The sequence below is a fragment of the Bison bison genome, unplaced genomic scaffold (genome assembly GCF_000754665.1).
Source record: "Bison bison bison isolate TAMUID 2011002044 unplaced genomic scaffold, Bison_UMD1.0 scf7180017864340, whole genome shotgun sequence".
In the NCBI taxonomy this organism is placed as follows: domain Eukaryota; kingdom Metazoa; phylum Chordata; class Mammalia; order Artiodactyla; family Bovidae; genus Bison; species Bison bison.
In genome coordinates, this window is record NW_011494912.1 from 5993379 (window position 1) to 6002367 (window position 8989).

Here is an 8989-nt window from a genome sequence, read left to right on the forward strand (position 1 = left end):
CATTGAGTCAGTGATGCCATCCAATCATCTCATCCTCTGTCGTCCCCTTCTCCTCCTGCCCTCAATCTTTCCCAGCATCAGGGTCTTTTCCAATGAGTCAGCTCTTCGCATCAGGTGGCCAAAGTATTGGAGTTTCAGCTTCAACATCAGTCCTTCCAATGAACACCCAGGACTGATCTCCTTTAGGATGGACTGGTTGGATCTCCTTGCAGTCGAAGGGACTCTCAAGAGTCTTCTCCAACACCACAGTTCAAAAGCATCAATTCTTCGGCGCTCAGCTTTCTTGATAGTCAAACTCTCACATCCATACATGACTCTGGAAAAACCATAGCCTTGACTAGATGGACCTTTGTTGGCAAAGTAATGTCTCTGCTTTTTAATATGCTGTCCAGGTTGGTCATAACCTTCCTTCCAAGGAGCAAGCATCTTTTAATTTCACGGCTGCAATCATTGAGTCGTTCTCAAGAGGGACCTTAAGAGGCGAGCCCCAAGGATAACGACTTCCAGCACTGTATCGACTTGGGAAGTGAAGCACCTGGAAACAGTGTTACCCACCAACTCTTTAACTGGCCCCTGGGACTCTTGAGAACCACCAGGAGCGGGTCCCCCCGTGAGATGACTTCTATCACACACCACAAACCGACACTCAGAGCATCAGAGAGCCTGTGTCTTGGCCTCAGGAGCTCTGGGATGAGCTGCCAAGAGGCTGTGTGTCAAACAAGCCTGTGGCAGATGGGCCCAGGGTGGTGTCCCGGGCGGACAGCGGGAGTGAGAGGACACATTCCGGAAGCCATGGAGAGGCGCGTTTTTGCGCTGGGTGGCTTCGGCTGCTAAAGACACACATCTTGCTTGGGATCAAGTGGCGGCTCCAAGTGGCTTCTCCATGGCCCGGCCCAACACCCCAAGGCCCAGCAGGGCTAAGGATGGCGAGGAAAAACCAAGCCGAAGAGCCATCCACAGACACCCAGGAAGCCAAGAGCCTTCCTCCCCCGCCTGCCACCCACCCGGCTTCCTTTTTGGCGGAAGTAACCGAAGGCGTCTGTGAGCCCCTGCTGCTGAGCACTTCATTCGTTCCCCTGTGGGGTGGGCCGCTGCCAGACAGGGTGGCAGAGTGCTGGAACAAACATCTAGGGTGCTGTCAACTTGGAAATGGCAGGCAGTTTTTAAAGTGGGGGTGCGGTACGAGAAGATGGGGGAGGTACCACCACACCACTCTCTCTCTCCCGCTTTCCTTCCCTGCTTCTGGCATCGCAGCAGATCTTGGGCAAGCAAGTCCAAAAGAATAACGTGGGCTCGATTTCAAGAACAGATGTCAAAGCTACTGCAGAAAAGAGGGAAACACTGCACATTTTGATAGACCACATTTGAAACACATCCCAGTCAAGTGAAGGCAGGGGAAGAAAAGAGCAACCAAAACCAATGTGGTAGCGTGGGGATGGAGACAGAGGAGAGAGCAGTCGCAGATAAGCAGAAGGCTTCTCAAAAATATAAACAATCTGGTAAGGAGGAGGACTAAGACATCTATATTTAAGCAGCAGCAGCAGAAGTTATAAAAGGAGATTTCAAGAAAGGGGGAGGAAAAGAAAGGCCAATATTGAAATATGACAAAAAAAGTAAAGTTGATGTTTGGTTCCAATCACACACAGATGCAGAAAACTTAAGAGAAAAACAAAGCGCCTTCAGTGGAGACCCTGCTTCCTGGGAGGGGCTGTCATCTAGGCGGAAGACATCTGGTGATTTCTGCCACCAGGCGCTGGATGCCAGGGGCTCATGGGTGACTTTGAGATCCCAGACCCGACCCTGCCTTCCCATTTTCTACTGTGTGTCTTCCCCTGCGCACAGTAGAACAATACATGGTCTGGGGGTCCCTCTGGGCCCCTCGATCCCCCATGTGCCCCTCAGGAAGGCTGAGACTGGCAACAGTCACTCGATGGAAGGCAGCCTAACCCACCCCTATCATGGGGATGGCAAGGCCAGGGCACCTGGGGTGAACTGCTGCTGTCAGGCGGCAATGCTTGGGGGAGGGGGGCCCACACCCCTTCCCCACACGTGCAGACACAAGCAGGCCCACGTGAAAAACCAACCAGGCTCTCCAAATTGCACCTGGTATGGCCCCCTGCCACCACGGAAACGGACTGGCACAACCAGGAGGAGGGCCCGAGCCTCCAGTGCTGCAGCTTGGCAGCTCAGGTTCAAGGCTCTTACTCCCTGACTGAGTCCCCTGGAGGACCTCAAGGCTTTGTAAGAAGGCTCTGGGGACAACACAAAAGCAGAAGATGGCTAGTCAATCTAACCCAAATACTGTTTTATTATCTGCACATACAATGTTGCATTATCAAGGGAATTTAATGTTTCGGGGAGATGGCAGTGGAGGCCTGAAATACAGAACCCTCAGCCCCTGAGTCGCTAGTCACATGTCACAAGGAGCACAGAGAGTCTCCACATCTGAAAGGCATTAAAAATTCACAAAGAACCAAAAAAACAAACAAAAAAAATTCCTACATGTACTATATGAGGTGGAATGATATTTGAGATATACTGAAGCAGGAACTTCCCTGGTGGTACAGTGGTTAAGAATCCACCTTGCAATGCAGGGGACAAGGGTTCGGTTCCTGGTCAGGGGTCTAAGATCCCATGTGCTTCAGAGCAACCACTGAGCCTGCGTGCTCTGGAGTGTGTGAGCCACAGCTAGAGAATCTGCATGCCATGCTAGAGGGTCTGTGTGCCACAACTAGAGGGTCTGTGCGTCACAACTAGAGGGTCTCTGCGTCACAACAAAAGATTCCACGTGACACAGCTAAGACCTGATGCAGCCTACCGCTGACCCCCCGCAAAAAAATAAATAAACTGAAGCAAAAAAAAACCAAAACAAAAAACAAAACCAAAGTGCAAAACAGTACCACACTGTTTAAAAGAGTGTCTACACACACGGTTGCATACGCTTCAATTGTCTCTAAAAAGATAAACCTGAAACTGTGCTTGGCTCTGAGAGGCCAAGGAAAGGAAGTGACCTGCTCTTCATGTATCTTTCGGCTATTTTGCCACATGCATAAATTACCTGATTGGAAAAACTGCAATACATATTAATTAATTATATATATATATATATATTTCAAAACTGCTAATGTGAAAAAATGCACACGTAATTACAGGAACATATTTTACATGCTGCGTCCCATATGCGAGTGAGCATGGTCTCTGCGTCCACCTGCCCAGGGGCAGAGTCCTGGAATAGATGACCCCCTGACTCACACTGGTGATTCAAAAAGTGAGACAAGCACGTCCTTTGTCAAAACAACAGCTGTTTCTTACACAACGTGCTGCACATGGGCCAATCTCGGGGCTTGTGAACGAGGAGAAGGTGGCTGGTCGCCTAAAACACCACACTCAGTCAAGCCCCAACCTTCCCACGGTAGGGCAGAGGAGGGTGTCCCCTCTGAACTACTTAGAACTGTTCTGCGGAAACAACTGCAGACCCAAGTTCCAGGTGATGGAAGTTGGCAGCAAACCCACGGGCTCTGATCAGTGGTATTTCCAACTCAGCTGAAAGAGCTTGATGGTACCGATAGAGCATCTTGCAAGGATGGCACCTGGATGCAGAAACTCTGGAGTTTTCTTTCAAAGTCGTTGTGGGATGACCAATGTCAGGAGGCATCAAGGTCCAGGGAAAGACCCCTGGCTTTGGACACCTCAGCCAGGAAACTGGGGACCTGGCCCAAGAGCTATGGAAGCTGCAATCCTGTTTTCCTCACAGACTCTACTGGGATGTTTTTTCCTTAATTTCTAACAGATCCTCAAAGGGCAGAGCTCTCAACACTGGAAGTTTCTCTCTTCCTGAACTCCAGCCTCTTAGCCAAGCATTAAAGACTTATTAAACACACACACAAATAAGAAGTAACCATGTAATTTAAAAGAAACTGAGGGACCTTCCCTGGTGGTCCAGTGGTTAAGACTCTGTGCTTACACTGCAGGGGGTGCAGGTTCAATCTCTGGTCAGGGAAGTTCCGCATGGAAGTTTATCCCCAAGAAAACACATGTCTTAATGTCAATGATTTCAGTTTGGAACTGCTTTCCTTCTAAGTGAATGTGTCAGTTGTTTGTCTATTTTAAACTGCGGGGGGTACATGCAATGCTGCCACCACTTTTCTGAGATTCTCTCTCCCTGAAGCCCCCAGGCCAGGCCTGCCAGTGCTCTGAGTAGAGGCACACAGGCCCCCTTTTCCCCCAGCCCCCGCCCCGGGGTTGGTGGGGAAAACACGCCAGCCCAGCATCAGAGTAAAGTATTGTCTTTTCACTGTTGCTATCTTTGATCCAAAGAGTTGGTTCATCTGATGCTTCTTTAGGGCTTATCTATCAACAGCAAATTCTATATAAGAATTTCAAGTGGCTTTACTAGAGAAAATGAGAGCACTTGTGCAAAAGGGGAGGGCCAGCCATGGTTTCTGCACCAAGTAGTCCTCTGAGCATTTTCCATTTTGTTTCTTGCAATGGAATCACAGGTCAAGTGGAAGCCACTCTGGCTAGAAAGGGGTGAAGGACCCAAGCCCACCAACCTGCCTTCTTCTGTTACCTGCTCCCTGGCCTCCTACAGGGGACACCTGAAGGCTCTTCAGGGAACCCTGGCTTTGCTTCTAGGCTCCACCCCTGCTGTCACCTGTGTGGTTTTGTCAAATGATGTGCCCTCCCTGGAGATCACTAAGGGACTGCACCTCCACCTCGAGGCACGGTGAGTACTCCATCAGGGGAGTTCTTGGTTCTCTCAGAACCATGTACTTGACCTCAGGCCATTATGCACTGTGCCACCACCATCCCCAACTAGGCCGGGGGCTCCAGGGTGCCCACAGTCCAGGGGAGGAGACAAGGCTGGCATGGAAGAGCAACAAGACAGATGGGACCAGGCTGGTAGAACAAAAACAGGCAGAGACGTTAGATAAGGCAAGACACAATGCCAGCAAGAAAGGGCTCCAGGTTTTCATGAAAGATGCCCATTTCAGCTGAGGCTTGTGGATGGGATGGCCTGAGTTCCCATTACCCTCCACTTCCTCCTCCTCCGGGCTCACTGAGTCTCCAGCACAACCACAACCCTCTGTCTCTGCTGACAGAGACCATGAATGGGGGCTCAGAAGAAGCAGGAGCCGGGTCAGGTCCCCCTGGCAAGGTTGGCTTGGGCACGCAGGTGGTGAAAGGGCTTCCGAGAGGGGGCTGGTGCCAGAGTGGACACACTGTGTTCAGTCAGAAGTCACAGACAGTGATCAGGACATGATCCCCTGTGAGTGGGAACACACACACAAAATGTGCTTATATACAAGATCCCTGTGCTATTCCTTATCCTGGAGAGGAAAGTGAACGGGTGGGGGCCTCAGGGGGTTGGGGAGGTCCTTTCACCGACTACCCTTTTGTACTTGGCGGATTTTGAACATGTAAATGTAATGACTACTCCTAAAAAGTAAACATTTATCTTTTAAAATCTCATTTTTTCCCCCATAATGAGACATGAGCTTTGAAGGACTGATAAGGGCCTATGAATGCCTCATTCCCGGCAGAGCCCTCCACGTGGTCCCGCAGGAAATGCTTTTTGTTCTGTTCACGGGTATGTGGACGGAGGACAGTCTCTGTTTCAAGGAGAAACTTGCAGAACTCCCTAGAGAAAAGTTCCACTTATTTCATAAGCCTAGCTAGAGAACCAAGTCTGACCCTGTATTTTCCAAGTGTTTCTTCTGACACCTAACTCTTACCCATAACTTTCCCACTCACCCTCTTGGATTCACCGCTGGGCGATACCAAGATCTGAATTTTGGCTGCAGGACTGTGTCACGTGCTTGAGACCGAGGACGGGCAGTGAGCATCCCCGCCCAGGAAGCCCCACTGGGAAAGAACAGTGACTCTGTACTCTCTGCAGAATTAGATGGACCTGCACTCGGCCCATGGAGAAGGCAATGGCAACCCACTCCAGTACTCTTGCCTGGAAAATCCCATGGACAGAGGAGCCTGGTAGGCTGCAATCCATGAAGTCGCTAAGAGTCAGACACGACTGAGCAACTTCACTTTCACGCATTGGAGAGGGAAATGGCAACCCACTCCAGTGTTCTTGCCTGGAGAATCCCAGGGACGGGGGAGCCTGGTGGGCTGCCGTTTATGGGGTTGCACAGAGTTGGACATGACTGAAGTGACTTAGCAGCAGCAGCAGCAACAGCAGCACGCAGCCCAGGAGGGTCTTAACAGAAGGCAGGCGATGCAGGAAAGGGGGACAGGGGAGAGAAGCAGAGCCACGAGAGGCAGGACAGCAGGAGGCACCAGCGTGTGAACAGGGAGCTTCGAAGGAGGGTCTTTGAATGGGAGACCAAGGTGCCTGGTCCCTTCATGGGTGTTAATCGGCACACAACTGTAAGGTGATCAGCACACACACATCCACACACCCACATACACACCCTGCAGAAAAGGGGACACGTCATCCCCTGCATAAGCCTTCAGGGGCTTCCCAGGGGGCCTGGATGAGACCACCAGAGCCCCGTCCTGTAAGCTGGCCTTTCTCCTGCAGCCGCCAGGGTGGGGACCCTCCTTCCCCTCGGGCCCTCAGCACAGGTCGTTCCCTCTGTTTAGAGGCCCTTCCCTTCTCGCTCCCAGGAACCTGTCGGAGCTCAAATGCCACTTCCCTGCCCCTCCTGCTCTTTGCCCCTCTGGAAGGTGTGCACGTGGCCCCCTGACGGTGCCTCCTGGCAGCGACCCTCGTTTGTGATTCGGTGTTTCCCTGGGTGCTAGCTTAACAATGCATACTCCATAGGCTATGAGCTCTGGGAAGGACTGAGCTCACTTCGCCTGGTGCTGGGGCACCTCATGGTCGGCCCTCCAGAACTGTGGGCTCTGCACCCAGGGATTCAATTCAGAAGCAATCGAAAATATTCGGGGGGGTGGGGGGGGTGGGGAATCCCAGAAAAGTTCCAAAAAGCAAAACTCCAATTCACCACAAGCCCGCAGCTATTTACACACTATTTGCATTGTATTTCCAACTATTTACATAGTATTTACATCATATTAGGTAGCGTAAGTAATTCAGAGAAGGTTAAATATAAGGGAGGGTGTACTTAGGTTATATGCAAATGCTAACCCATTTTAGATACAGGACCTGAGCTGACACTGAGGCACTACAACAGTCAGAATTTGCCAAAGGAAAGGTAAGCTTAAAAAAGGAAAAGAAACTAAATGCTCTAACAGAAGTTCAGAGTAAGTACAAAAGGGTTCAAAGGAAGAGAGCTTACTTCTACTTAGAGAAAATCAGAAACAGCTTCATAAAAATAATAGCACCTTCGAGAGAATTCTGGGGTGGGCAAGGATGCACTCCAGACAGAGGGACCGACAAAGGGGGTCGAATTTCAGAACTGCAGACAGCAAGGCCTCCCGTGGGAAAGAGAGAGGCTGCCAGAAAAAGCCTGGCCCAGGTACTGACCCTAGAAAGGCAGAGACCAGTCCAGAAGGCTGTGGGAGCTGAGGAGGAAGGGGACAAGCGGACAGAGGCACCTTCTTGAAGGTGAGAACAGATAAGGAGGGAGGGAAGGGGCGCCTGGAGGACCCACCCCCTCCTCTCAGCTTCAAAGGACTGTGGGTGGCTCCCTAGGGTGGTGCCGTTTTTTCCTAACAATTAGGATCACCTGACTAAGGGGGGGCTCATCTCTGCTGAAGAGAGGTCTCCAGGCAGTCGAGGAAGTCACTGTCATCAATGCTCCACTATGAGAAGAGGAAACAGGAAAACCGGGACAGGAAAGTCCGTGCCAACAGTGCTCTGAGGACACAGGGAGCAGCAGAGCAGACGTGGGGGGCTCGCTGTGGAGGCTCGGCCCATCAGCAGGGCCTGTGTCAGCTCCCCATGAGGGAGGTCCCATCCAGAAGGCACTGGGAGGCGAGGAGCACCCAGCACAGAGCCCAGCCCACGGCAGGCAGTGCAAGCTGGCCGCGCTGGGCTGAGCAGACGGATGGGAGGTGAGCTCTCTGGGTCAACCACACCCTGTGGGTCCCCAACCAAGTGTGGGTACATGCCAGAGACTGCCTACAGCTGAAGCCGCAAGTGGTCTGGGGGCTTCTTCAGAAACATTGTTTCATTTTCTGACTGACTCCCTCTCTGTATGACAAACTCTAGAAAAACGACACAAATGTACCAACGTGCAGGGCAGGAATAGAGACCCAGAGGTAGAGAACAGACATGGAGCTTCGGGGAAGACAGGGTGGGATGAACTGGGAGACACTGCCACGTGTAACACAGGGAGCTGCTGGACAGAACCGGAGCGCTCCGAACCGGCCTAGACGGGCGGGGTGGGGTGGCGGGAGGCTCCAGAGGGAGGGGAGATAGGCAGACACACAGTTGATTCACTTTATTCTACAGCAGAAACTAACACAACATTATAAAGCAATTATACTCCAATGAAAAAAGAAACACTGTTTCAACCCTTGCAGAAACCTGTCAGCTCATCTCCCATCTTAACTTAGAGTCCATATGAAGCGAACTCTGAAACCTCTTGGCTGGGTGGGTCTCACAGCACAGTACGGTTCCCAGTACCCAGACAAAGGAGAGGGAACTTCTGGGAACCAGGAATTGGGGAGGGGGTACCTGCAGGGCAATGCAGAGATTCATTTGCATAGAGACTCCCACCACCTCTTGCCTCTGGACAAAGCCAGATCTCTAACTTGGATCACAACGCTGATGCATGCAGAGCTGCTACAAGGACTAAATAAGATGAAATGTCCTCTAAGAGTGATACTACTAGCGCAGTAAAAAGTGAAAGTGTTAGATGCTCTTTGAGATACTATTAGACCCCACCTCAAATAACGATTACATTCTCATGTTCATTTAACTCTTAAAAAAAAAAAGGTATCTTACGTCAAGTACACATCCCGTATGTACTCAGTATTTCTTGGTTCTGGGAGATGAGTTGATATCAACCCCCAATCTAAGAAATTCCAGTGAAACAATTTACTCCAACATATACTTCCTGCCCGT

At 51.0% G+C, this 8989-nt stretch overlaps 1 protein-coding gene across 1 annotated transcript in view; it reads right to left on the reverse strand.

The window, feature by feature from the left end:
• The window catches only part of CUX1 (cut-like homeobox 1), a 351136-nt gene that overhangs the window by 275321 nt on the left and 66826 nt on the right, over positions 1-8989 (reverse strand). The gene's annotated exons all lie outside the window — the stretch shown is intronic.